The sequence below is a fragment of the Natator depressus genome, chromosome 1 (genome assembly GCF_965152275.1).
Source record: "Natator depressus isolate rNatDep1 chromosome 1, rNatDep2.hap1, whole genome shotgun sequence".
Classification (NCBI taxonomy): Eukaryota; Metazoa; Chordata; order Testudines; family Cheloniidae; genus Natator; species Natator depressus.
This window is the reverse complement of record NC_134234.1, coordinates 312,939,306-312,966,747: the sequence shown is the minus strand read 5'-3', so window position 1 is coordinate 312,966,747 and position 27,442 is coordinate 312,939,306.

Sequence of the window (27,442 nt, the reverse complement as noted above, 5' to 3'; positions counted from 1 at the left end):
AAATGGAACTATTAACATTTTGGATTTCCAAAGTATTTTTGTCTTAAAAGGACCTTTTTAGTGTTTCTCTAAGAAAACCACTGCAAGACTTTTCAAGTATTCATTTTGAGGCATTCAAGTTATTAAACCACAAATTGTGCATCCTTCTTTTTTAAAAAAAGTGACAAGCAACACAAATAGTAAATCCAGTTATTGTACCTCTGTATATGAGAGACCATGAAAAACAAAACAAAACAAAGTTCTTTGGCTGACTGAGTCACATCACTTTAATATTTCAGGCTGGAATTGATGTTCCATACATAAGGTAAACAGAAGAAAACAAAATTACTAAAGAAAACTGCAGGCACTGATATTAATGGTCATGGAGAGTGTTGTTCAAAAGAAAATGCATTTTTTCTTTTTTCCTCTTGGCTGGATAATAATGGAGATCTAGCCTGAAATAATCAACAAGGTGGCTTAAGGAAAGTGGAAAAAAGGTTTAAAAATCCTGCCTCATTCTTTCTTTTGAGCCTCCAGATTTCATTGTTACAGAGACACAGTGTGCAGCCTGATTGTTGGGTTGTTTAAAAAAAAAAGAAAGAAGATTGATTTTATAGTAGGATATGTGCAAAGAATTCAATAAGCTATTTTGTCAGTTTACTTAAGATAAACAACTTTCCCAGTGTGTGGGGCACAAATAATGAGTGTTGGGGGGAAGGGGATTCTTTTTTATTCTTGGTTGTTTGTTTAATGTGTGATGACATTTTAGTTAGACATTTTCCATTTCATCAAAATCATATACTACTGACCAACAACTTCCTTTAAAAACAGCTGCAACTGCAGGGGCTCAGCACCTCAGAAAATCAGACCGATAGTATTAATGAACTCAAACATAACATGAAATAAAACCAGACGGCAAAGTAGTGCCCTGGTTACATATTGTGACAAAGCTCTGTCCTTGTCTCCATGGGTCCCGTGTTTCCTGGCGGATTTCGCTAGCCTCAGAGGCTCACTGTGACCCTTCACGTAACCCTTCTCTCTCTAGAGAGAAGGATCACAGTCTACTGAGCCATTTTCATCATAAGCCAGCAAGGGAGGTGAGGAGAAGCTATCCTCCCTTGCACAGTCTCCATTGTCTCCCAGTCTCAGTGATTAACTGGGGGGGGACACAAGGGGGGGAGCCCAGGCCCACCCTGTACTCTGGGCTCCAGCCCAGGGACCCTAATAGTATCAGCTATGGTAGTTGACCTTTTATAAACATGACACATACAATTCCCTGGGCTACTTCCCCACAGCAGCCCCACTTCCTCAAGCTCCACTTCACCCTCAGCAGCCCCCACTTCCTCAAGCTTCACTTCACCCTTACCTCAGGGCCTCCTTCCTTGTCACTGATATGGTGTGTACTGCTCAATCTCTCCAACAACACAACTTCCTCCCACAGCTCCTGACATCCACACCCACCTGACTAACTGGGAGGCTTTTAACTAGTTTCAGCCAGCCCCGATTGGCTTCAGGTGTCCCAATCAACCTAGTGTTCTCCCTGCCTTCTGGAAAGTTCTTAATTGGCCCCAGGTGTCTTAACTGACCTGGAGCAGCTGCCATTTAACTTATCCTGGTACCAGGGATTTGTTTAGCGTTGAGCTAATATATCTATCTCCCACTACTTTTCTATAGACATCTGGTCTTGCCACATCACAATATTTGTTAATGGCAAGCTTTTCTCCTATTGCAAATGTGCACTTCGTTTATTATAGAAAAGATAGTATCAAACACTAATGTATCTCTCCTACTCGCATTGAGCTCAATAAGAAAAACTCCCATCAATATTCATAGGGGCATGATTGGGTCCAGTATCAGAAATTCCTGATGACTGATAGCATATTTTTAGTGAGACTGAACAATCATCCAGGAACTTTCTGTATGTCCAATAATTCATCTTTACTGTAAATACTGTAAACTCAGAGTTGGCTGCTGTTGGCCACTGACATGCGGTTGAGATTAATGATATTGATGACTTGAATAAATTGTTTATTGTCAATTGGGGAGGGGGTGTATCTAGTGGGATCCAGCAGGCGGTCTGTCCTAGGTTTGGTACTATTCAATATTTTCATTAAATGACTTGGATAAGAGAGTGAAGAGTATGCTTATAGAATTTGCAGATGACATCAAGTGGGGAGGGGTTACTAGCACTCCATAGGATTAGAATTCAGAGTGACCTCAATAAATTGGAGAACTGAGCTGAAATCAACACAGTGAAATGCAATAAAGACAAGTGCAAAGTACCTCCCTTAGGAAGAAAAATTCTAATGTATAACAACAAAATGGGGAATACCTGGCAAGGCAGTAGTACTGCTGAAGAGGTGCTGGGAGTTATAGTGAATCACAAACTGAACATGAGTAAACTATGTGATGAATCTGTGAAAAGGGGTAACATAATTCTGGGGTGTATTAACGGGAGTGTCGTATATAAGACACAGGAAGTAACTTTTTCTCCCTCCTCATCAATGGCGAGGCCTCAGGGCACGTCTAGACTTAAAATGCTGCATTGGTGCAGCTGCACCTCTGTAGCGCTTTAATGAAGATGATCTATGCTGATGGGAGAGAGCTCTCCAATTGGTGAAGTTAATCCATCTCTCCGAGAGCGGAAGCTATGTTGACAGGAGAAGCTCTCCCACCAATATAGTGCTGTGATTAGGATGGTATAACTACATGGCTCAGGCATGTGGATTTTTCACAACCCCTGAGCTATGTAGTTATAACTAAATAGGTCTGTAATGTAGACCAGACCTCAGTTGGAGTATTGTTTCCAGTTCTGGGCATCACAACTGAAGAAAAATGTGGATGAATTGGAGAAGAACAACACGAAGATAAAAAGTTTAGAAAATATGACCTATGATGAAAGGTTAAAAAAACTGAGCATGTTTAGTCTTGGAAAAAAAGAGACTGGGGAGGACCTGACAATAAAATATGTTAAGGGTTGTTATAAAGAGGTTTTCTCTCCCCCCACCCCACTCTCCTGCTGGTAATAGCTCATCTTAAGTGATCACTCTCCTTACAATGTGTATGATAAGCACGCATTTTTTCATGGTCTGTGTGTATATAAATCTCCTCACTGTATTTTCCACTTTATGCATCCGATGAAGTGAGCTGTAGCTCACGAAAGCTTATGCTCAGATAAATTGGTTAGTCTCTAAGGTGCCACAAGTACTCCTTTTCTTTTTGTGGATACAGACTAACACAGCTGCTACTCTGAAACCTGTCATAAAGAGGACTGTGATCAATTATTCTCCGTGTACACTGAAGATAGGACAAGAAGTAATCAGCTTAATCCGCAGCAAGGGAGATTTAGGTTAGATATTAGGAAAACTTTCTAACTATTAGGATAGTTAAGCCCTGGAATAGGCTTCCAAGGGAGATTGTGGAATCCCCATCATTGGAAGTTTTTAAGAACAGATTGCACAAACACTTGCAGTGATGGTCTATGTATTCTTGGTCCTGCTTCAGAGCAGGGACTGGACTAGATGTCCTCTCAAGATCCTTTCCAGTCTCTGATTCTATGTCATAGCAAATCTATCTCCAAGCCATGTTCATAGCCAGGAGCTGAAAAATGTCCATGAACTTTAGAAGCTGCAAAATATTGCATTATTAATGCCATACTACCACCTATAACCATGGAACCCATCCCCTAGGTATAGCCCCAAGGGTAGACAAGTATAGCCAGGAATAGCAGATAATTGTCTCTCTCCCCCAGAGTTGATGGGTAAAGGCAAAAGTGTGACAAATATAGATCTCATATGTGACCTTGGTGAAGTTCAAGAGGCCAGGAAAGAGCTGAAAGCCCAAAGGCAAGGGCAAGGGCTAGCTCCCCACAACAATATATGTAAAAATATGGCCAGCGTGGCAGTGAAAGCAAAGCTATACTTTCCAGAGATACTATGGGTCTGATTCTGATCTTGCTTACGTCAGTTTTACAACAGTGTAATTCTTCTGATTTCAGTGGAACTATTCTTGACTGACACCCATGTAAGAGGAGAATCAATCCCTAGGTGTGAAATCCTATTGGTCCAGAATCACCTTTTATTTATAATGCACTGTTTACATGCATGGATAAGCACCAGAGATGTGAGAATTGGCAATGGATCAGACTATCTGCAGAAATCTATTTTTTTTTTAAAAATGGAATTTATATTTTTACTCCTCCATTTGTCACCATGTCACATTAATTTTGTCTAATTGTGAGAATACTTTTAATGAAGTAATTTAAACAATTAGTCATAAATATATTCTTTTACCCCAAAGTACACATAATCCTCAGTGATGAATTCCCAGACATCAGAAAGCCCTGTGTGCAGGGGACAGAAAGTGGAGGTGTAAATGCCACTGAAGCAGAAGTGACGTACCTCCTAAATATGTACATGGGGCTGCTATCTTGCCCAGTGTTATTTAACAACATTAATGGTTAGGTCTTAATTCAGCTGTTACATCTGTTAGTAGAATAAATTAGCAAAACTGGTCAATGGGCCCAATTCTACTCTCATGTAAATGTGAGAGACTCCTGTGAATGTCAGTGAGATAATCTGAAAACAGAATTGGACCCAATAACTGAATCTTGCTATAATAGACCACTGTATAAATGAGCTTTGAAAGCTGTAATCACCCACCAAATCTTGCTATTCACTAATCCAGAGTTATACTTTTAATAACATTTCTACTTTGATCTTTACATGCAATTAAGCAAATTATGCATGTAACCTTAGTCAATAATTATTTAATCTACTAACAGCCAATTGGGACTTTGCTGGCTATGTACTTAAGTAGATTATACAGTGTGTTTTAGGGAAGCCTGTTAGGGTATTAATATTATTCATAATAATAAATAGCTTTTGTGTTGCCAGTGCATCGAGGTGCCAGCATGTTAGACTAATACACTGAGGCACTGGATTTCACAAACATTAAACTAAGTGTTTTGTTATCTGTGAAGATGAACATGTTTCAGAAGTAGAAATGTGTTTGAATCATGAAGATCAGAGTCAAATCTGAATTAATCACTGTATGAGACCTTCGGAGTCAGTGTTACAGTTTGGCATATTTTACAGAGGTACATGATATGCAATATATGAATCAGGGTCTGCATCAAGATTCAAATTTCACTGCATTGTTGGGAAGAGGAATGTAGGGTGCACAGGGTTTTGTGTCCAATGTCATGATTCTGGTCCATTTGTAGATAAGTGAAGCATTCAGTGTTAGATGTAGAAGGATAATAGTGGGCCCAGGCCACAGAGTTTGAGTCTGAATTTGAGAAGTGGTTTAGATTTGAAGTACCAGTTCAGCCGCATAATAGAAATGAACTTTATAAATCAGAATTAGATCCAGGTCCTCAAAGGTTATTTGAAGATTCAGATTCAAAGTTTGTTTTCTGGATCACCTCTGTTAGTTCACAACTGGCCACAGTCTTATATCCTCATGGGGTCAGAAGTTTACTCTCAAAGCTTGTTATTGTGCCACAATGGAGAGTAACACATGAGGGAGGAATGATTATAGAAAGTTACACAAGAGGAGGATGAAAGGTATATATAAAGAGTTTCATGCATCTCTGTATTGTCTGCCACCTGATTCTGTTTAATTAGCTTGAAGGTGTGGGGCAAAGCTTGAGAAGGTTGAGAAGAGTATTTTGACAGGAATTCAGATACTGTAGACTTAGACACTCTACTTGCAGGTGTACAATCAAACCAGGTGGTATTAGCATATTAATTCAAGGAGAATGAGTGGGGGCTGCTAGCATTTATATAATCACCCTACATTTGCATTTATACAAAAGAATGAATTTCTTCAGAAATGCCCATAATTCTGCTCTCTATAAATAACTCACTGCTAGATATAGTCACCATTTTCTTATCAGCTGCTTCCTATGACAAATTCCAGTGAAACATGTCCTGGTCATATTAATATATAGTATGAGTTTAAGGGCTAAATCTTCTCCCAACACACCAAGTCCAAATATCTTAGGAGGTGGGCAGGATACAGAGATGGGTGGAAAGATTCTTCCCTAAAGTCTTCACTCCCACCAGCCTATTAATGAAGACCTGAGCCTGTAATAGTTCTTACTGTTGAAAGCCTGCTATGTGCAGAACAATAGACAATGGATCTGTATTTAGGTGGACCCACTTAATTTCCTTCATTCCTGCATAGGAATGTGATAGTTTGGGAACTTTGTCTTCTGAAACATGAATTCTGGTGGATTTTATTACATAGCTGTATCATTCTATGCCTCACTGTACACTGAGTCAGCCATTTACTACCAGGGCTCGTGTCATATATCACCTAGGCCAGGAACAACAGAGTAGTTAATCTGAATACCCTGCCATTCAAATGAAAGCACCTTAGAACAATGGGACAGCTTTAGGGTACTAGTTCTACCCAGATTGTCTGCAGGAGCAGGGCTTGGAATAAGGGAAAATTCCTAGCAGAAAGGAAGGAGAAAAGACAAAAGGGGATAGGAGCTGCGGTTAAAAGGGGCTTGATCATTGAGCAGACAAGAACCTTTTGACTTTTGGACCTAAACAAGCTAAAGGGAGCTTGGTGCAGGAGTCAGAGGAGACTCCATGAGCCAGAGTAGTGAAGTCCAGGAGAGGGGACCCCTGAAGGCACTGAAGACCCCTGAAGACAAAAACCCAAAGAACACTGTCTCCTGCTGAAATGTAATCATTTATAAGACACATGGAGCCCCCATGGAGCTAGTCTGCATGATACAAAGAGGGAGCCAGCCATTAGAGAATAAAAAATGGTAGACCATAATGTGGGCTGCCACTGAAAAAGTGGGAGAAATGAACTGGTAGCATTTAGACAGAACTATGTGATCATATTTGAATATGAACAGAATATTTGGTGACCCTGTAGGAAGGCTTTCATGCTTCAATGGGTAGATGGAGGGTATGATGCTGATAATTGCATATATTTAGAGCATTCATCATTATGAAATTGAATCTTGTTTTGTAACTTAAAATATACCACATAGGTGAAGGTGACATTCATGTGATAAATAAGTTATAATTCACCTATAACTGCCTCTCTTGTCCTCTCTCCCAGGACTTCTAACATTCCAAACCTCTGAACAGTTTTCAAACACATGCATTTTTTTAAAAACAACTGTTCAGAAAAACATGGGAGGTAGATGACTTGGAAGTCTCTGGGTAAAGATAAAAAGGGTAAAAAAAATAGGGGTGACGTAATAGTAGGAGTCTACTTTTTAGCATATGCACAACATGCCTCAGGTGGCACGTGACCTGGATTCATCACCGAATTTGGTCTGCTGATTGGATCATTAGCTTCCTCATCTTGGGCCAGTTATTGATGGGGAGTGTGATGTGAACGCTGATCCATGTTTACCAGGCGTCGACTAAATCAGGAAGAGAATGTGGTTGAAGCATTTCTCAAACAAATAAAAGAAATATCCAAAACATAAGACCTGGTAGTAATGGGAGACTTTAACGACCCAGATATCTGTTGGGAAAGTAATATGGCAAAACACAAAATTTGCAATTCTGAGAATTGCATCGAGAACAACTTTTTGTCCCAGAAAGTGGAAGAAAATGTTCAGGAAAATGGCCATTTTAGACTTGATTCTGACCAACAGGGAGGAATTGGTAGTGAATCTGAAGGTGGATAGCAGTTTGCATGAAAGTGATCATGAAGTGATAGATTTCATGATTCTAAGGAAAAAGTGAGAGCAGTAGAATAAATACAATGAACTAAAAAAAGCAAACTTTAACAAACTCAGAAAACTGACAGATAAGGTCCCATGGGAAGAAAATCTAAGGGGAAAAGGAGATCATAAGAGCTGGCAGTTTCTCATGGATACAATATTAAAGGGACAACTACAAACTATCCTAATGCAAAGGAAAGATAGGAAGAATAGTAAAAGGCCAATATGGATGTATTAGGAGCTTTTTTAAGGACCTGAAAATCAAAAAGGAATCCTACAAAAAACTGGAAACATGGGCCAACTGCTAAGGAGGAGTACAAAAGAATAGCACAAGCACGTAGGAACAAAATCAGAAAGGTTAAGGCATAAAAATGAGTTACACCTAAAAAGGGACATAAAAAGCATCAATAAGAGGTTCTTTAAATACATTAGAATGAAGAGGAAGAGAAAGGAAAGTGTAGGTCCTCTGCTTAACAGGGAAAGAGAGCTACTAAGTGATGACATCAAAAAAGGTGAGGTGTTTAATACCTGTTTTGCTTCAGTCTTCACTCAAAGGGTTAATGGTAACCAGATACTCAACAGAATTAAAAACAACAAGGGGGGGAAATGCAAGCCAAAGTAGGGAAAGAACAGGACAATCTGATAGCTCAAAATCCTGAAGGGTTAGAAATGGAAGATTTATATTTTCTGGAAACGGAAGATTCCCAGTTTTACAATGTGATGTGTAGTACCCTGCCTCCATCCCTGGAAGGTCCTGAGATCTGGAAACTTAGATCCATGACAGTTTTAGGCATAGAAAGATGTTTTAGGTTATTTGTATAGTTGGTATATAAAGCACCCAGTTTCCAGGAGCATGGATTAAAATGTAATCCGAATATTTTAAAAAACAAAACAAACAACATCTCTATTTGTAAATTAGTTTCTTTGTAACATATACAGAATAAATGACTGTGTGATGTCAGGTAATGGTTTTATCAGTCATCGTATATTATGACCTATATATTTCATTCATGGATTTAACACAAGAGTGTAATCTGAGTGTCCCAATAATCATATTGAAAAAGTAAAAACCTTTACACCACACTGTACTATCATGCATTCTCTGCTAACGGTACACTGTAAGTGCATAAATATTCACACAGAGCACACTGCGACAGGTTTGGTCACAGAGAACCCCTTGGGACTGTCACCTGATGTGCTGGAATTACCTCTGAGCCCATTTTCCACTGCCATCTTGGGATTACAGAACCTTGCCTTTTTGAGCCAGACATGCTAGTCTGCTGCAACACAGACTCAGGTCTGGTCCACACCCTCAAAGCTGCAGACTTTAACCAAAAACTGCTCAGCAGGTCACCTATCTCCAGCACCTAGACACTCAGTTCCCAATGGGATCCCAACCCCAGATAAATCTGTTTTACTCTGTGTAACGCTTATACTGGGTAAACTCATAAATTCTCCACCCTCTATAACACTGATAGAGATATGCACAGCTGTTTGCTCCCCCCAGGTATTAATCACTTACTCTGGGTTAATTAATAAACAAAAGTGATTTTGTTAAGTATAAAAAGTAGGATTTAAGTGATTTCAAGTAATAACAGACAGAACAAAGTAAGTTACCAAGCAAAATAAAACAAAACATGCAAGTCTAAGCCTAATACATTTAAGAAACTGAATACAGGTAAATCTCACTCTCAGAGATGTTCCAATAAGCTTCTTTCACAGACTAGACTCCTTCTTAGTCTGGGCCCTATCCTTTCCTCTGGTACAGTTCTTGTTAGTTCCAGCTCAGGTGGTAAGTAGGGGATTTCTCATGACTGGCAGCCTCCTTTGTTCTGTTCCACCCCCTTTTATATTTTTTGCACAAGGCGGGAATGCTTTATCTCTCAGGGTCCCCACCCCACCTTCTAAATGGAAAAGCACCAGATTTAAGATGGATTCCAGTACCAGGTGACATGAAGTAAGACCTCATTCTCCATTCTTTCAGGGCTGGCCTGCATGTACCCAGGAAGGTTTGCAAGTAAAGAGAGCCATTCACAACCAATTATCCTAGTTAATGGGATCCATTAAGATTCCAAGCCACCATTAATGGCCCACATTTTGCATAGTTACAATAGGACTTCAGAGTAATACTTGATAATCCTAGTTTCAGATACAAGAATGATACATTCATACAAATAGGATGAACACACTCAGTAGATTATAATCTTTGTAATGATACCTTACAAGAGACCTTTTGCATAAAGCATATTCCAGTTACATTATAAGAAAAGGAGTACTTGTAGCACCTTAGAGACTAACCAATTTATTTGAGCATAAGCTTTCGTGAGCTACAGCTCACTTCATCGGATGCATTCAGTGGAAAATACAGTGAGGAGATTTACATACACACAGAACATGAAAAAATGGGTGTTATCATACACACTGTAAGGAGAGTGATTACTTAAGATGAGCTATTACCAGCAGAAGAGTGGGGGGAGGGGGGAAGAAAACCTTTTGTAGTGATAATCAAGGTGAGCCATTTCCAGCAGTTAACAAGAACGTCTGAGGAACAGTGTGTGTGTGTGTGTGGGGGGGGAATAAACATGGGGAAATAGTTTTACTATTTGTAATAGTAATGACTCATCCACTCCCAGTCTCTATTCGAGCCTGAGTTAATTGTATCCAGTTTGCAAATTAATTCCAATTCAGCAGTCTCTCGTTGGAGTCTGTTTTTGAAGTCTTTTTGTTGTAATATTGCGACTTTTAGGTCACAAATTGAGTGACCAGAGAGATTGAAGTGTTCTCCGACTGGTTTATGAATGTTATAATTCTTGACATCTGATTTGTGTCCATTTATTCTTTTACGTAGAGACTGTCCAGACAGAATAACACGGCTGGTACTCTGAAACCAGTTACATTATATTTACATTCATTAGCATATTTCCATAAAACATATGGAGTGCAATGTCACACACATATACAGTCAGTCAACAAAATGCATGCAAGTCCACTGCCTTTAAAAACATTGTTCTTTACTCACAGTTACCACAGAGAGGTTGTAGTGGGGTGAGCACCCGCTCCAGCCCTGAAGGGTTCGAAAAGCCCTGCAGAAGACTGGGGCTGGTGAAGGGAGCAAACCCCTGGCTGATTGGGGGAAGTGGCGGCAGCTGGAGGCCATGCCCCAATCAGGGCCCAGCTGGCTCTATAAAGGCTTTGAGCCAGAAGTTCCAGTAGAGACTCTCTCTAGCTTGGAGAGAGAGGGACCTGGCTTCAAGGGCTGAGAAATTACCTAGATTGGGAGCCAGGGAGCTTGGGCCTAGGAAAGCCCCAGGCTGTAGACCTGGGAAGGCCTATTAGGTACGGAGGTTGCAGGGGCAGCTGCAGATAGGCAGAGGCAGCAGGTCCAAACCCCCTTGCCTGTGATGAGGGGCTAGTTGGTGACTGCCAGTAGCCCAAGACTGAGGTGAAGTTTGGATAGTGGGTGGGGGTTCTCCTGGGAGGGGGAGACCCAGAACTGTGGGGGTACTGCCAGGGGGCAACACCCAAGACAAGGGCACCGGGGTCCGGGAGAGACATGGGGGCCAGGGGCGGTGAGACACCAGCCTGAAGGAGGAGCTCCGGAGGCTGGATGCTAATTCCCCAAGAGGACCAGCAGGAGGCACTGCCAGGTGAGTCTGTGCCCCGTGACAGAGGTACATGAGTTACCACAGTATTGACCCAAGCATATACCAAGAGATACAGTGATCTGTCAGATACTGTTGTGGGACCTGGACTTCGCAGATGATGTCGCTCTCTTATCACATACCCAACACCATATACAAGAAGGTTCAACAAGGACAAGTGCAGAGTCCTGCACTTAGGACGGAAGAATCCAATGCACCGCTACAGACTAGGCTAGGCAGCAGTTCTGCGGAAAAGGACCTAGGGGTGACAGTGGACGAGAAGCTGGATATGAGTCAACAGTGTGCCCTTGTCGCCAAGAAGGCCAATGGCATTTGGGGATGTATAAGTAGGGTCATAGCCAGCAGATCGAGGGACGTGATTGTTCCCCTCTATTCGACATTGGTGAGGCCTCATCTGGAGTACTGTGTCCAGTTTTGGGTCCCACACTACAAGAAGGATGTGGAAAAATTGGAGAGAGTCCAGCGGAGGGCAACAAAAATGATTAGGGGACTGGAACACATGACTTATGAGGAGAGGCTGAGGCAACTGGGATTGTTTAGTCTGCAGAAGAGAAGAATGAGGGGGGATTTGACAGCTGCTTTCAACTACCTGAGAGGTGGTTCCAGAGAGGATGGTTCTAGACTATTCTCAGTGGTAGAAGAGGACAGGACAAGGAGTAATGGTCTCAAGTTGCCGTGGGGGAGGTTTAGGTTGGATATTAGGAAAAACCTTTTCACTAGGAGGGTGGTGAAACACTGGAATGCGTTACCTAGGGAGGTGGTAGAATCTCCTTCCTTAGAAGTTTTTAAGGTCAGGCTTGACAAAGCCCTGGCTGGGATGATTTAATTGGGGATTGGTCCTGCTTTGATGACCTCCTGAGGTCCCTTCCAACCCTGATATTCTATGATTCTATGAAAAAACAACTCGACTCAACGCATTCAGCCAGCAAATTGGACTGAAAATCAACCGCAATAAGACAGATATCATGACCTTTAATATTACCTCACCATCACCAGTATGGATAGAGGATTATGTTCTCACCAATGTAGAAACATTCACATAGTTGGGCAGCACCATCAGCCAGGATGGTGGAACAAGCCATGATATCCTTCAGCAGCTTAAATCTGGAAACCATCAAAATACAACACCAAAACCAAACTCAAGATTTATCAGAGCTGCATATTTTCAACACTACTTTATAGTGCAGAATGCTGGGGAATGAGAAAGTATGACATGTCCAAACTGTCTTCATTCCATACAACCCGCCTCAGAAAAATCATCCGTATCTTTTTGGCCCAGAACAATCTCAAACCAAGATCTATTGACACAGTGCAGCCAAGAGGATCTGAGTGCCATCATTGCCAGGAGGTGTTGGAGATGGATCGGTCATGTGCTTCGGATGGAAGCTGATTCCATCACCAGAGTAGCAATAAGATGGACACATGAAAGAAAGAGAAAACAAGGCCATCTGAAAACAACATGGAGAAGAGCTGTGGAAGCTGAGTTGAAAGACTTGCCAGAAGCAGACAAGAGTGGAGGAGCTTCATGACTGCCCTAAACACCAGAGGCGTAACAGGAACATGATGATGATGATGATGAAGGTGAGTTAGGGTCAAATATGGGAAATGAGAAAACTAGTCAGTTCTAGAGTCATCCTAAAACCATGAAAAAGATATTCTGTTAGATTGACTCAAAAGGCAATCAATTCAGTTAATTAAGCCTGACACACTGAGGCAGCTTGCATATTTTATTTGTTTACAAGCTGCGCACACAGCCCTAGTACATATCATAAAACACTATCTTGGCAGAGTCAATGTGCCTCTGTAGTAGGGGAAAAAACTGAATTGCTGATGCATACAAGTGTATGTCTGAGTAAGGACTTTAAATTTATTGAAAAAATGTAGTACAGCAACCACCATTTTCCCCCATCAAATTTCAGGCGACTTTGGCTCTTGCAAATGGTGCTCTTGCCAATTTGTACAGATAAATCTAACTTTAAACTCCAGAGTTATCTTCTGTTTGTCCACAGAAAAAGGACAGCAGGACCAATGTCATTGTAAGCTTCCTCTTACCACTACACAATAGATCTCATTGAGGAATCACCGGTAGGTATGTTTAATTTCCATGTCCATGAAAGCCTTCTCTGTGGTTCTACTCAAAACTTAGTTTCACCCCTGCAAGGATAATTATTGGTGCAGAAAATGACATTGTTGTGGTCAAAAAGTTACACATAGGCAGTAAAAGAAGGGAACTTGGGCTCTGTCATTTTTGTGACAATTAGGGTAAAAAACAAAAAAAAAATCCTAATTTTTCACCCAAGTTGCTTTTGTATATTGTGCCATAAGTGAAAACTCAGTGGCCTCAGTGGGGCTCGGTGTGGGTACGAAGATCTATACAAATGGAGCCAGTTGCAGCATTAGGCCAAATTTACAATCAGCAAAACACAAATGACAGCCCAAATCTTCTCCCCAGCTTTCAATATTCTTTGGGTCATTCCCTCAGCACTGTTCATCTCAGACTATAGCTCTTCTCTTCAAAGGGCCACTCCTAACTGAGCTAGCTACAAATATGAGTCAGCAGGATTCATGTGGCACCTCCCACTCAGACCAACTGCTGCTCTCAGGATACTTTCACAGGAAAATAGCCATTTACAGGGACAGGCTTAAATCGAGCCCAGAGTCTTGAGTCAGGGGTCATCTTGAAAGATAGGTTTTTGATTGAATATGGCCATCAGCTCATTCATTTCTTAAATAATGAAGCATTGGTAGCAAATCCCAAGATGGTCAGTTACAGTAATGGTGATACTGAATTTTACATCAAACAATTTTCTTTACCACAAAAACAGTACCACAGATTTGGTCAGAAAATGATAGTTCAAATCCAGATCCTAAACTATAAAAAAGCCTTTTCTAGCTCCTCATCAAAAGCCATGGAGGGAAGGATAAAGGACACTGACCATCACTAATAATGTTTTCTAAACGTATTAGTCCACATTGTGCCTATCCCACAATATTTATTCAATTTTTCCTGAGTATAGATTCCAGATCAGGTCTCTTAAAAATGTTTAAATTACAAAACAGGAGGCACAGTTATGAAGTGTTGTTTCTTTTTTTTTAATTACTGCTGTTCTGGTGAATTCCCTATCCTCCCGCCTCAGAGCAGTCTGATCTTAAAGGTTAAAATGATAACGAAAGCTTTTTAATTGCACCCACACTACAGGCAAATTACAAATAGAGTTAAATAAAAAATGGAATTTCCATCCCATGGGAAATTGTGATCATTTTGACTTTTGGTTTCATCCCAAAACATTTTATTTTGACATTTTTTTAATTGGAATGTTTGAACATTCCTAAATCAAAATGTTTCATTTTGGTTTGTCGACCCAAAACAAAACATTTAGTTTCAGGTTGGATCAGCATTAGTCTCTGCATCTGTTTGAGTTGTTGCCATGCCTCATGGGAGTTTCAATTCTAGATTTCTCATAGTCCCACCCCCCATGGTCCCTGATCCCTGGGCCGACTAAATCTGCATTTCTGATTCCACCTGGATACCACTATCACAATATTACTTTTACTTCCTGACGCCTTTCCAGTAAGGAGAGGTTGAGCTCTCAGTTGCATGTTAATTAAACTCTAAAAAGACAATCCATATATAAATACCTGTTTATCATTAGAAGTTAAAAACAAAACAAATGGACAACCACTACTTTGTCATAATTGCAAGAAGAAAAACCACTGACTGATGCTGATTTGCTACTGCTTCAACCTAATGGTTTATTGGTCAAAGTACAGGTCTGGTAATTAAGAGTTCTGAATTCTACCACTAAATCACGTGTGGCCTTGGGCAAATCAGTTAACCCCTCTGTGCCTCTAAATCTCCATATTTAAATAGGGCTAATAATACTTACCTACTTCAGAGGGGTGTTGAGAGGCTTAATTTATTTAATGCTTGGAAAGTGCTTGATAAGTATCTGGTTCCAAGGATGCACATCATCACCAATGGATTAGCTCTTATTCAATACACTATATGAGTTCATGCCCCCGATGATATTTTCATTTAGCTGGAGCTAAACAAGCTGTTACTCTCAACTGCAAAATGTCAGAAAAAACATTCCTTTTAATTTTCAGCCTGCAGGAGAAATGTGAACTTTGGATGGATCTCTCTCAACCAAATGATGTTCCTAACAAATAATTCATGAATCTTTCTACATGCTGATCCTCACAAACAAATAGCTCTTACATCCTCACCTTTATGAAGTTCAGCATTAGTCTTACTATCAATCATGTGAAACAGGGTAAATGAAATATATATTGTTGTGTCAACAGGTGCAGACTGGCTGCTGACACTGCTTGACAGGCAGAGATAAGGATAAGAAAAAAAGTTACTGAGGCAAAACTGTAACTCAAATTAATCTTCTGTCTCCTGAAATACAAAACTATAATGTCAGTTCTTTGCAGTTGCCAAAGACATAATCCTGCATCATTTGAGCTTGCTTTTTTAAACTTTCTGGTTATAATCCCATAACATGACTCCATAGTACCAGGCAGATTGCAAATACACTGCCACACAAGGAAGTACAGGGGAATACAAATCCCTCTTACATGCCTGCATGGACTACCTAGATATTAGATGTGGGCTTGAGCCCACTTACTCCTCCAGAGAACAGACAGACAGGTAGGGGTAAAGAATGAACAGTCTTGGTTCAGCGCTCCCCTAGTGCACCAGCCAGCAAAACTGAGCTAGCATAGGGTTGTTGCAATTTCCTGTTGGTATAAGCCTCATATAATTACTAGACTCATCTTCAGATCCAGAGAGGAATAGGGACAGAATTGCATCTTAAAGGAGTGTCTCTGAGGCACAATGCCTTCAGGTATGTCTTCTCTGCTAAGTTAGCCAGGTGATCAGCACTTGGGTCTGAGCATCCTGGTTAGCATAGCCCCATTGTGAGCAGCCACACTGCAAAGTCTTTCCCAAGTTACTGTATCCTCACTTTTGCTGCATTCCTCCATGTGTGTCGCCTGGACTCCTGGGGCACATCCCATGGTCCTTTTGTGATGCAGTTAGCTGATCATGCAAGAGCTTGTCTGTTATTCTGGGTACAAGGGGGAATGTTGGGAAGGTGTTGGAGGACTATCAGCATTCAAATGATTTTCCTGGAGCAAGTACTGTAAACTGGGTGGGTCTCTACCACACACCCTCAGCTGTGCCAGTTAGCTGGGGTTGAAAGCACCACTTTCCATGGGTCAGAGGGCTTCATGTACAGCCAGGAGCAAAGAGAGGAGAAACACACAAATAATAACCCAGGCTAAGTCCTCAGTGAAGGTACATCCCAGGCACATTCAAAAGGTAGATGTAAACAAATTAGGAGAGGAGCAAATGCTCTCAGTTCACCCATACCCTAGCCCTCACTGCCCACAACCCAGCAACCTGCTCTGAGTGGGTTATAGAGGGTGCACAGTGGAGCCTGGATCCAAGCTTCTGGTAGCCCACCCAGAGGTAAAAGGGAGGCGGTCTTAGTCCCCCTTATGCCCCTGTACAGTTCTGCAGCCCAAGGGACAACTGAGTCCTAAATTAACTTCACTTGCAAACACAAAACATTTACACAGCAAAATTGTGTTTAAGCGTCCAGAGTAAACCACCCTCCCCTTAATCCACCAACATAGGAGTTGCTATGACAATCCAGTCCAGTATTGTGTCTGAGAGTGGCCAGAACCAAATGCTTCAGAGCTAGATGCAAGAGCCCCCAAAATGGACAACTATGAAATAAGCTACCATAAGGGAGGTGTTTTCCTAACACCCGTTTGTATTAGCTTATCTCAAGAAGCTTGAGTTTGTGTTCCTAATACCTTTTAAAAATCTCATCTGATGGGTCTATACATTCATAGATTTTTAAAGCCAGAAGGGGCCAGTAGTTTATCTACTCTAACCTCCTCTACAACACAGGCCATAGATTTTTACCCAGTCACCTCAATAACTTGTGTTTTACTAAAGCATATCTTCCAGAAAGGCATCCACTCTTGGTTTGAAGACATCAAGAGAAGAATTATTCATCACTTCCCTTGGTAGTTTGTTATGATGGTTAATCACCCTCGCTGTTAAAAATGTATGTCTTATTTCTAATTAGAATTTGTCTGGCTTCAGTTCTCATTATGCCTTTCTCTGCTAGATTAGAGCCCTTTAGCAACTGGTATTTTCTCCCTGTGAAGGTTCTTACACACTGATCAAATGACCTCTTGATCTTCTATTTGATAAGCTAAACAGATTCAGCTTTTTAAACCTCTCACTGTAAGGCATTTTTCTAGCCTCTGAAAAAATTTTCAATGTCTTTTTTTAAAATGTGGACCCCAGAAATGGATGCAGTTTTGCAGAACTGGTGTCATCAAGGCTGTATACAGAGCTAAAACCACCTCCCTATGCACTACATACTACAACCAATGCACTATGCCCATTTATACATCCCAGGATCATATTAACCCTTTTACCCAGTTTCACACTAGGAGTTCATGGTGAGTTGTTTGTCCTCTGTGACCCCTAGATCTTTTCCAAACTCTCTGCTTTCCAGGATACAGTCTCCCTTTCTGTATGTGTGACCTGCATTCCTTGTTCATAGACATATGACCTTACATTTAACTGTATTAAAAACATTTTGTTTGAATGGGCCCCGCATACCAGTCAATCCAGAAACCAGGGATGATTTTAAAATTGGGGTTTTATTAAACAAAACAAAAACAAAAACAGTACAGTAAATGCTGCTTTGCAGCTTGCATAAGACTCATTGTCACCACAGCACCACAATAGCTCCTCTGGGCCTGATACCAGAGAAATTCCCCAGACTCCATTTTGTGTTCCTGATTTCCATTTTGAATAAGCAAGAACCACTCCACCATTGGAAGCTACAGGTCACATATGATTGGAAGATGTAGATATTTCTGAGAAGCCAGTAGATCATAACTTTGAAGTAGACAACTGGCAATGAGCATGAATGTGTAAAGTAGGCCTAAAATTCGGCAGGTCAAAAGTTCAGTGAATCAAAATCTTAGCTGGAGAAACTATATATCTATATAAATATAGATAGTTTTGCTGCACCTGTTTGGCTTTCTGCCAATATCTAAGTGATAAGCATGCATAGTAAGGGTCTAGCACAGTGGTTCCCAAACTTGTTCCACCACTTGTGCGGGAATAGCCCCTGGTGGGCCGGGCCGGTTTATCTGCTGTGTCTGCAGGATCGGCCGATTGCGCCTCCCAGTGGCTGCAGTTCGCTGCTCCAGGCCAATGGGAGCCGCTGGAAGCGGCGGCCAGTACCTCCCTCAGCCCATGCCACTTCCAGCAGCTCCCATTGGTCTGGAGCAGATATCACACTCTGCAGTAAGTTGCAGGCACACTCATCTCACTACCTATCCTTGGCATGATGCAGAGGCAATACATGGGGGGGGGCACATGCCCCTCCAGATTCCTGTCTTCCATTTGGCCCTGCTCCCTGAAGTGCTGATGTAGCAGGACAGAGCAATGGTGTGTCACCTTGGCTAGCTGCTGCCTCCTCATGGAGCCAATGTCTGTGAAGTAACCTCTTCTGACAGCAGGGGATGATCTCTCTTCTGTAGTGATGGCTGCAATTTTTGGTTACGGCCCTCCCACCCCCACAACTCAGACAGGCTGGGTGGCCCATGGAGGAGAGTCAGGGAGTGGAGGTGGCGCTTCGTCCCTGAGCCCCTCCACATGGGGCTGACCCACGCTGCCTGGCATCACTGCTCCCCCCCCCCCCCCGCAAATATTCCTCCATGCCCCCTTCCCTTTTCAAGTAAAAAGGGGGAGGAAAATAAAAACAAAAAACCCTGAAAACCAAAATGAAATTTAAACTAAAGGTAAGTGTGCTTTAATTTGGTTCCTCAAAATAAATCAAATGTCAAAATAAATGAATATTTTTCATTAAATGTTTGTGTGTTTCAAAAAGCCTTGTTTCGCAAAGAAAATTCAGTGAGGAGTTTGATGATTTCTACTGCTGACATTCCTGAGCATGTGAATGAATGGCATGTGACTTCAACTATGTCATAAAATTCAAACCACCCAGCTTGGAACTCATCATGAAACGTTTCACTTTAATTTTCAGAGGTCCAGACAGAGCGAATAAACATTGTGTCTAAGATTCTGTCATGGGTATTTTTAGTAAAAGTCAAAGGACAAGTCATAGGAAATAAACAAAAATTCATGGAAGGCCAAGACCTGTACTTAGCTTTTATTAAAAATACCCCGGGGGTGTGGGGGGGAATGACTCAAACCCAGCCACTGCTTCAGTCCTTGGGCCACTGCTCTGGTGGTCCAGGGATTGCTGCTCTGATGGTCAGCCGACCAGGCTCCGGCGGACCTGGGCCTGACCCTGGAAACCACTGCTCTGGCAGCCTGACAACCGCTGACCAGCTTATTCCATCCCTGCTGCTGGTCCTGTGGTAGGGGCTGACCCAACCTTGTCTGCTGCTTCAGCCACTGTCTTAGCAGCCCCAGGGCTGAAAGCTGCTCCACCCCTGCCCCAGAAAAAATCACAGAGGTCCCAGAAAGTCACCGAATCCATGACCTCCATGACAGAATTATACCCTTACTCATTACATTAAAACCTATCTGTCCAACCTGATGTCCCATCCTCAAGGAAAACTAAGATTTTGAGTGCTGACCTGATGTATCCCAAGGATGTAGGAAGTTGGAAGAGATAGGTTTGTTTAGAATTAAATAAGTAAATACCCCTCCTTTCTATAAGGAAAATGCTACGTCTGTTTGTAGGGTGATTTATTTAATTCAGAAACTGTTGATATTTCAGTAACTCTAAAAAAAATTGCATGTGCACTTTGGATGGAGACATGCCTCAACGAAGACATGACATATAGTTCAAATAAAGTGGATGAAAGGACAGAAACCTTATTTAATGTAACATAACTCAAAAGTTTATCTATGCTGGCAACATCTGCTTCAGCTACCAAGTTCAATCCTTCTCAGAAATTAACAAGCTCTTGAATGATGATATGAAGCTCATGGCAGACTATTGTAGTCAATGGCGCCTGCAGCTGAGATTTTCCAAGATGGTTTCTAGCATATTTCATCTGCATAATGCAAGCATAAGCCACAAGTTAAACATTTTCCTCAATGGCTGAAGTCTGCAGCATGACCCAAACCTGGTTTACTTTGGTGTGTTATTGGATAGGTCATTAACATAGCGCAACCACTTGAAAAAGACAGCAAGAAAAACCTGCTCAGAAAATTGGCTGGTTCAATCTGGGGTGCGAGCGCCCTAATGCTTAGAATATCAGCCCTTGCTCTCTGCTATTCAACAGCAGAGTACTGTGCTCCTGTCTGGTGTTGCTCAACTCACATGAGGCTGGTCGCTGTAGAGCTTAACAAAGCTATGCGTATTGTTACCAGGACTTTACGGGTAACTCAGTTGCCATGGCTACTGATCCTTAGTAACACAGCACTGCCCTATATTTCTTGTGAGAAGGCCTCTGTCATGCTGCTGGCCAAGATCTGTGAGAATAGCGACCTGCCTTTGTACACAGACCTCTTCAACCCACCAGCTCGCCTGTTTTCTAGATGCCCTTTATGATCATTTATGCCACCACAGGACATGACGATGGAATCTGCTTGGCATAATGAGTGGTCAGCAATGACTGTTGTTAATCACCCTCTCATCACTGACCCAACCATTTGTCCACCAGGTTTTGATCTACTAACGCTTCTGTGGTCATCTCTGAACCAGTTTCAAACAGGACAAGGCAGCTGTGCGGCCAATCTCTTTAAATGTTTCTTTTCTAATGACCCGCAATGCAGCTGCAGTCAACTTCAGACTACGTTGCATATTCTTGACAATACCTACTGATTTATTTCAGTGGTGGGCTACCGGCTTTCCATCTGGCTGACGATGATGACATCAAATCTCCGGCCACATTGCACATACGCTGACATATCGTAACTTAACCAACACAAGTAGGCAGTCTTTGGAGTTCTAAGGACTACTGTGAGTGTCTGAGCAACTTTAGGATCTCTCTCTAGCACTCTGGCATTGCCTATATACCATTTTACTGTTCCATATACTGGGAGCTGAGATTTCTCCTAGAGAGATCAAACTATTATTCTTAAACAGTATTCTTGCCAGCAAGTTAAAGAAGTATGGGCTGGATGAATGGACTATAAGGTGGATAGAAAGCTGGCTAGATTGTCTGGCTCAACGGGTAGTGATCAATGGCTCCATGTCTAGTTGGCAGCTGGTATCAAGTGGAGTGCCCCAAGGGTCAGTCCTTGGGCCAGTTTTGTTCAATATCTTCATTAATGATCTGGAGGATGGAGTGGATTGCACTCTCAGCAAGTTTGCAGATGACACTACACTGGGAGGAAAGGTAGATACGCTGGAGGGTAGGGATAGGATACAGAGGTGACCTAGACAAATTAGAGGATTGGGCCAAAAGAAATCTGATGAGGTTCAGCAAGAACAAGTGCAGAGTCCTGCACTTAGGACAGAAGAATCCCATGCACCGCTACAGACTAGGGACCGAATGGCTCGGCAGCAGTTCTGCAGAAAAGGACCTATGGGTTACAGTGGACGAGAAGCTGGATAAGAGTCAACAGTGTGCCATTGTTGCCAAGATGGCCAATGGCTTTTTGGGCTGTATAAGTAGGGGCATTGCCAGCAGATCGAGGGACGTGATTGTTCCCCTCTATTCGACATTGGTGAGGCCTCATCTGGAGTACTGTGTCCAGTTTTGGGCCCCACACTACAAGAAGGATGTGGAAAAATTGGAGAGAGTCCAGCGGAGGGCAACAAAAATGATTAGGGGACTGGAACACATGACTTATGAGGAGAGGCTGAGGCAACTGGGATTGTTTAGTCTGCAGAAGAGAAGGATGAGGGGGGATTTGATAGCTGCTTTCAACTACCTGAAAGAGGGTTCCAAAGAGGATAGATCTAGACTGTTCTCAGTGGTAGCAGGTGAGAGAATGAGGAGTAATGGTCTCAAGTTGCCGTGGGGGAGGTTTAGGTTGGATATTAGGGAAAACTTTTTCACTAGGAGGGTGGTGAAACACTGGAATGCGGTTACCTAGGGAGGTGGTTCCTTCGAATTTTTTAAGGTCAGGCTTGACAAAGCCCTGGCTGGGATGATTTAATTGGGGATTGGTCCTGCTCTGAGCAGGGGGTTGGACTAGATGACCTCCTGAGGTCCCTTCCGACACTGATATTCTATGATTTATGATTATTATTGTTCAATATGGTCTAACCTACCCCTGGGCCAGTAGCCCCAAAAACACTGCAAGTGGAAAAGTGGTATGAAAGTGACTTTAAACTACTTTTACGCTCCCTTTATCCCTTCTCTCTCTCCCCCAACCACACCTTCATCGCTCCACTCCTCCACTTGACTCTAGGAGAATTGGGTCCAATAGGTCTCTTCAGAGCTAAAAAAGATGCAGACAGCTTTAAGAAAATATTATTTTAGATTTTTCAGCAAGGAAGATCGCAGTTATCAAAGCACCATGTTTCTTTCCGTCTCCTGTGATCTGGATTTCTGCAAGGATAGTCAAATCAGGCCTTTTACACATTCCTTCAAAACAAAATACTTCATATGAGTGTTTTAGCCTCAACTTAGTGCCTCACAATGAATAGTGTTTTCTAAGCAAGATGTCTAATTTGCATTGCCATTCACATTTCCATGTCATGAAGAATATTTCCATTTTATCCCAAACAAACAAACTGAAGCAGCAGAAGAATGGATTTTTTCTGCTTATTACTTTTTTTCCTAACATTCCATGACTATGCAGATTTAAGGTACTCAACCTCCATCTGAAAAAGCATTATTCATGAGTACAAACCTCTATTTCAATGACTTCTACCACTTTATTTTTGTTTTCAAATAGTTTCTGTATTACAGTTTGTTTGGGGGGCATTTTTTTCATATCAGCAAGGTAAGATTAGCACTGACATTTGTCATGAGCTATTGACGAAACAGCAGGAATGCAGCCTTAATGTTGATAGCAGCTTACAATTTCCATCAGACCAGCCTCAGCGCTCCTGCTGACAGAATAACACTAGCTCAAATATTAACATAAAATATTGAAAATACCATATGGATGCTGTTTGTGAATACTTGCTGCGAATTCTGAAAAGATATGTTTCTCACACAGTAAATATTTATAACTTTGAATGAAATAGCATGGACATTAATGGTAGAAAGAACTTTGCATAAAGCATTGAGGACTTGGGAAGGCCACTGGTTTAGTAGAAGCATATTAGAGTGGAAAGTTACAAGAAGTCCCAGGTAATATTTTAGTATCAGGTACTCTGTAGGATTATAGCATCCATGAGTCAGGGGCAGTATGGAGCCTCCACAGGAAGACCAAGCGTTTTCACAGTCCATTGTACTAGCAGATGGGCCATTAGCTCTGTCTGGCTTTTCCATTGTAGTCCCTGAAGTTTCAGTAGTGTTAGTGACCCAAAGCATCAAATATGAAATACAGATATATAGGTCAATATTCTTAACTTCAGATACAAAAATGATACATGCATACAAATGGAATAATCATATTCAGTAAATCGTAACCTTTCCAATGATACCTGCATTAACCATCTTGCATAAAGTATATCTCAGTTATGGCATACTCATATCATAAGCATATTTTCATAAAGCATATGGAATGCCACATCACAATTGGTAGCGCACCAGCCAAGCTACCGAATCTCACTATTACTCCCAGATGGAAGTCAGATGTCAAGGTGGTTGTCATATCTGAATGCAGGACATAAAACAAAATACAAAGAGAGAATTGACCTACACTGAGACTCCAGACTCTGGATCTCTGAATTTTGGAAGTGTTCTGGTTTGGAATGTCAGACCCATTTTCCTAGGTTTGGATCTAGAACTGAATTTTTTTTGCTTCTGAAGTTTGGAAGTGGAAGTTAGGCTATGGGTCCCTACTCCCCTTGTGTGAGTGGTTGTCTTTGTACCACAGCTTAATGCATTGAGTCACAGGAATATTGTCTAGTTAGAGAGTATAGTCATTGCCACCGAAGTGCAAATATCCTAGCTGTAGTTTTCTAGTTCACAAACTACAGCTAGAAGATTAGCACTTTGGTGGTGATAACTATGCTCTCTAACTAGCAGATGCATCATGAACGATGGAGATGGTGTCCAGTTAATTTGTTAATTCTGCTGCTGGTAGGATTTCATTATTCTGATTGACCATTGTATTGATGTAATCCCATGCTGTCTCTAGGCTTTGCTGGATCCCTAGGCATAGCTGACAGGGTGGCCTGGCTTTAGCCTTGTCGGAATAGTAACACACCAGGCATTAACCAACCAAGCACAACATTCCTGTCCCGAGAGGATAGTACAGAACCACTCAGAGTTTTCAAGTAACTATGTAAACACATTCCTAGGAGATGGTACAGGAACACATCAACCCCTCATAAGATAAGGATGGAATGACAGGAAAACGGATAAGGTTTGTTCAAACTAGCAGGTACAAGGTATAGGATAATAATGAAAAGCATATGAAAGTAATATGTAACTTGTTTGTATTCATGTATTAAAGAGAGTGGAAGGAGGGGCATCTTTGTACTGGGCCAGGGGACAGCATCCTGGTATGTTGATTGAACTGGTACCTTGTCGTGGGCATACATGTGTTAGTGTACCTGTAGCTTCTATGGGGTACTAGTACTCTGCTTTGTTGACAACAAACCAGGCTGACTGCCTTTGTCGCTGAACCAAGCCTGTGGTCTTTTTTAATGACTACCATTGAGGTCTGGTGAATCAACACGTTGCACTCTCTTATAGTGCAGTTAATACCAGAGCTCCAAGAACAGGAGCAATAGCAGCATTAACAAAATTGCAGCAGCAGAAACACTCCGCACAACGAACAACACTGTCCTCCACTTTGCTGGTGGCTAAACCTTACCAGTCCGTATCCTTTCCTTTGCATTTCCTCGGTTACACCCTTCTATACATTAGCACAGTTGTTGCCCCATGATTAATAAATTACTCTCATCAGAGATAGCACACTGTGTCCAGCTGGAATATGAGCTGGGATGCTGTATGCTTCTGTGAGAATGCGGAGATATCTACTGGTCCCTGTGGCGGGTTTTGTACCTCGTCAACCCCTTTGATTCCAGGGGTGGGCGAGGTTAACCCCGCCTCCCAGCTTCTACGCCGGTTCTACAACCTCCCCGGTAGTCAGGGCTCTATGGCCCAATGGCCAGAGTCCCTCCAAATCTTCTTCCCCTGGTGGGATAGCATGGCCTAGCGGCCAGAGTCCCTATAGTGTGCTCCTAAAGCAGCGTGGCCCAATGGCCAGAGTTTCACAAAACTCTTCCCCTAGCAGCCAGAGTCTCTCTAGTGTGCTCCTAAAACAGTGTGGCCCTAGGGCCAGAGTCCCTCTTAGTCCTCTTCCCCTCATAGGATAGTGCGGCCCAACGGCCGGAGTTCATCTATCTCCTTTGAGGTAAGAGAGGGGTCAGTGAACTATGTCATCACAAAAGGGGGGATTAAGAGACCCCCAGTAGGGGAGCCCAGGCCTACCCACCTTCACTAGTCTCCAACCCAGGGCCCTGTCATTGATGGCATGATCCACCCCAGGTCAGCGGGGAATCCTACCACAACACACTGCCCTCAGAGTGGTGGGAGATACCACTCCCTTCCTTTTCCTGGGTCACTTCCTACCAGTTCCCCCAACATAGCAGTCCCTGTGGCATCAGGGTCTTCAGGTTCCTCAGCCCCCGGAACTCCCTGGGGTTCTTACAGCTGCCAGTCTCTGGTCCCACTTCCTGGCCTCTCGGCTCCCTCCTGTACACGTCGCCACTGATCCTGGGCTGGAGCCTCCACTGGGTGTCCTCCTACCTCAGCCACAAGCCCTGACTGAGCAGCTCTGCAGGCTTTTATACTTGACTCTGTGTTGGAGCATGCCCAGCAGAGCCTCAGGGGCGTGGCTTCCTCTGCCAGAAGGGAAGGGTTGACCCTCTCATTCCCAGTGCGGGGCCAGTCCACCCCACCACAGTCCAACACAGACACACATACCAGACTACTGACTCCCTAGAAACCTGTTAGCAAAGGTTTCTCAGTGGAATAGCTTCTGTGTGATTCTGTGCTCTTTCCACTCTGGGGTTCAGATATGATGGCACACTGAACAGAATTATTTCAGAAAAGCTTGAGTAAAGCAGCCATAGACTCTCAGACAATTCATGCAGGAATACAGCCTAACACAAAAACACACTTACCTTACCAGTGTCTAGATTTTCTGTATTTTCCTGTGCTGCGAATAAGATAAAGTACTTACAATAGTGCTGAAAACTGGCTACTAGCCAACTTAAATACAGTAGGATTTTTTTATCTCAATATTGGATCCCTAAAATCATTGGAAATTCCCAAAGCAGTTTGTTTACTTTATGGTTTAACCTAAGAGATCTATTTTCCCATTAATGCACAGGATATAGCAAAGTAGATCTATAGAATGAGAAACAGAAGTAACTCCTATTAATGACAGTGTGGAACTTGTACATTTACTCATGGAAAAAAACACTCTTACCTTCTTAGAAAATTTCATTACTCAAAAGTAAGTCACTTTTGCTCTAAGAGATACAAAAGCATCTAAAACAATGGGAATGTGTAAGTCTGGCCCTCCGAATCCAAAACAGTCAAACCAATATAAATACAACTTTGTTTGTTAAAAAAATGCATTTGGGCTGACAACCGGTGAGCTGTGGCTGAGTGATAAACCCTGGCAAATGGGGTTTATAATGGAAATGCTGACAGATCCTTACCCTAGCAGCACTATCATTATCTATTGCATTGCACATTAAACACACATATCACCTGATAAATACATAGCATGTTAAATCTGATAAAACTTTTACTGAATCAAACAGACAAGGAGTTGAACATGATAAACAAGATTCTATATCTGATCCATCAGCTTCTGAAACAGATAAGTAAACAACTCGAACATGATACAGTACATCACTGTCCTGTGATTAAGGTCACCCCTTAGGAAGTACCTTCCTCAAAGTGAAATTTGAGGTTAAAAAAAAAATCAAGATGTCCTGAAGCTTTTATTTAATTTCTCTATTTTTCTTCTTCCACAAGCAACATCACTAAA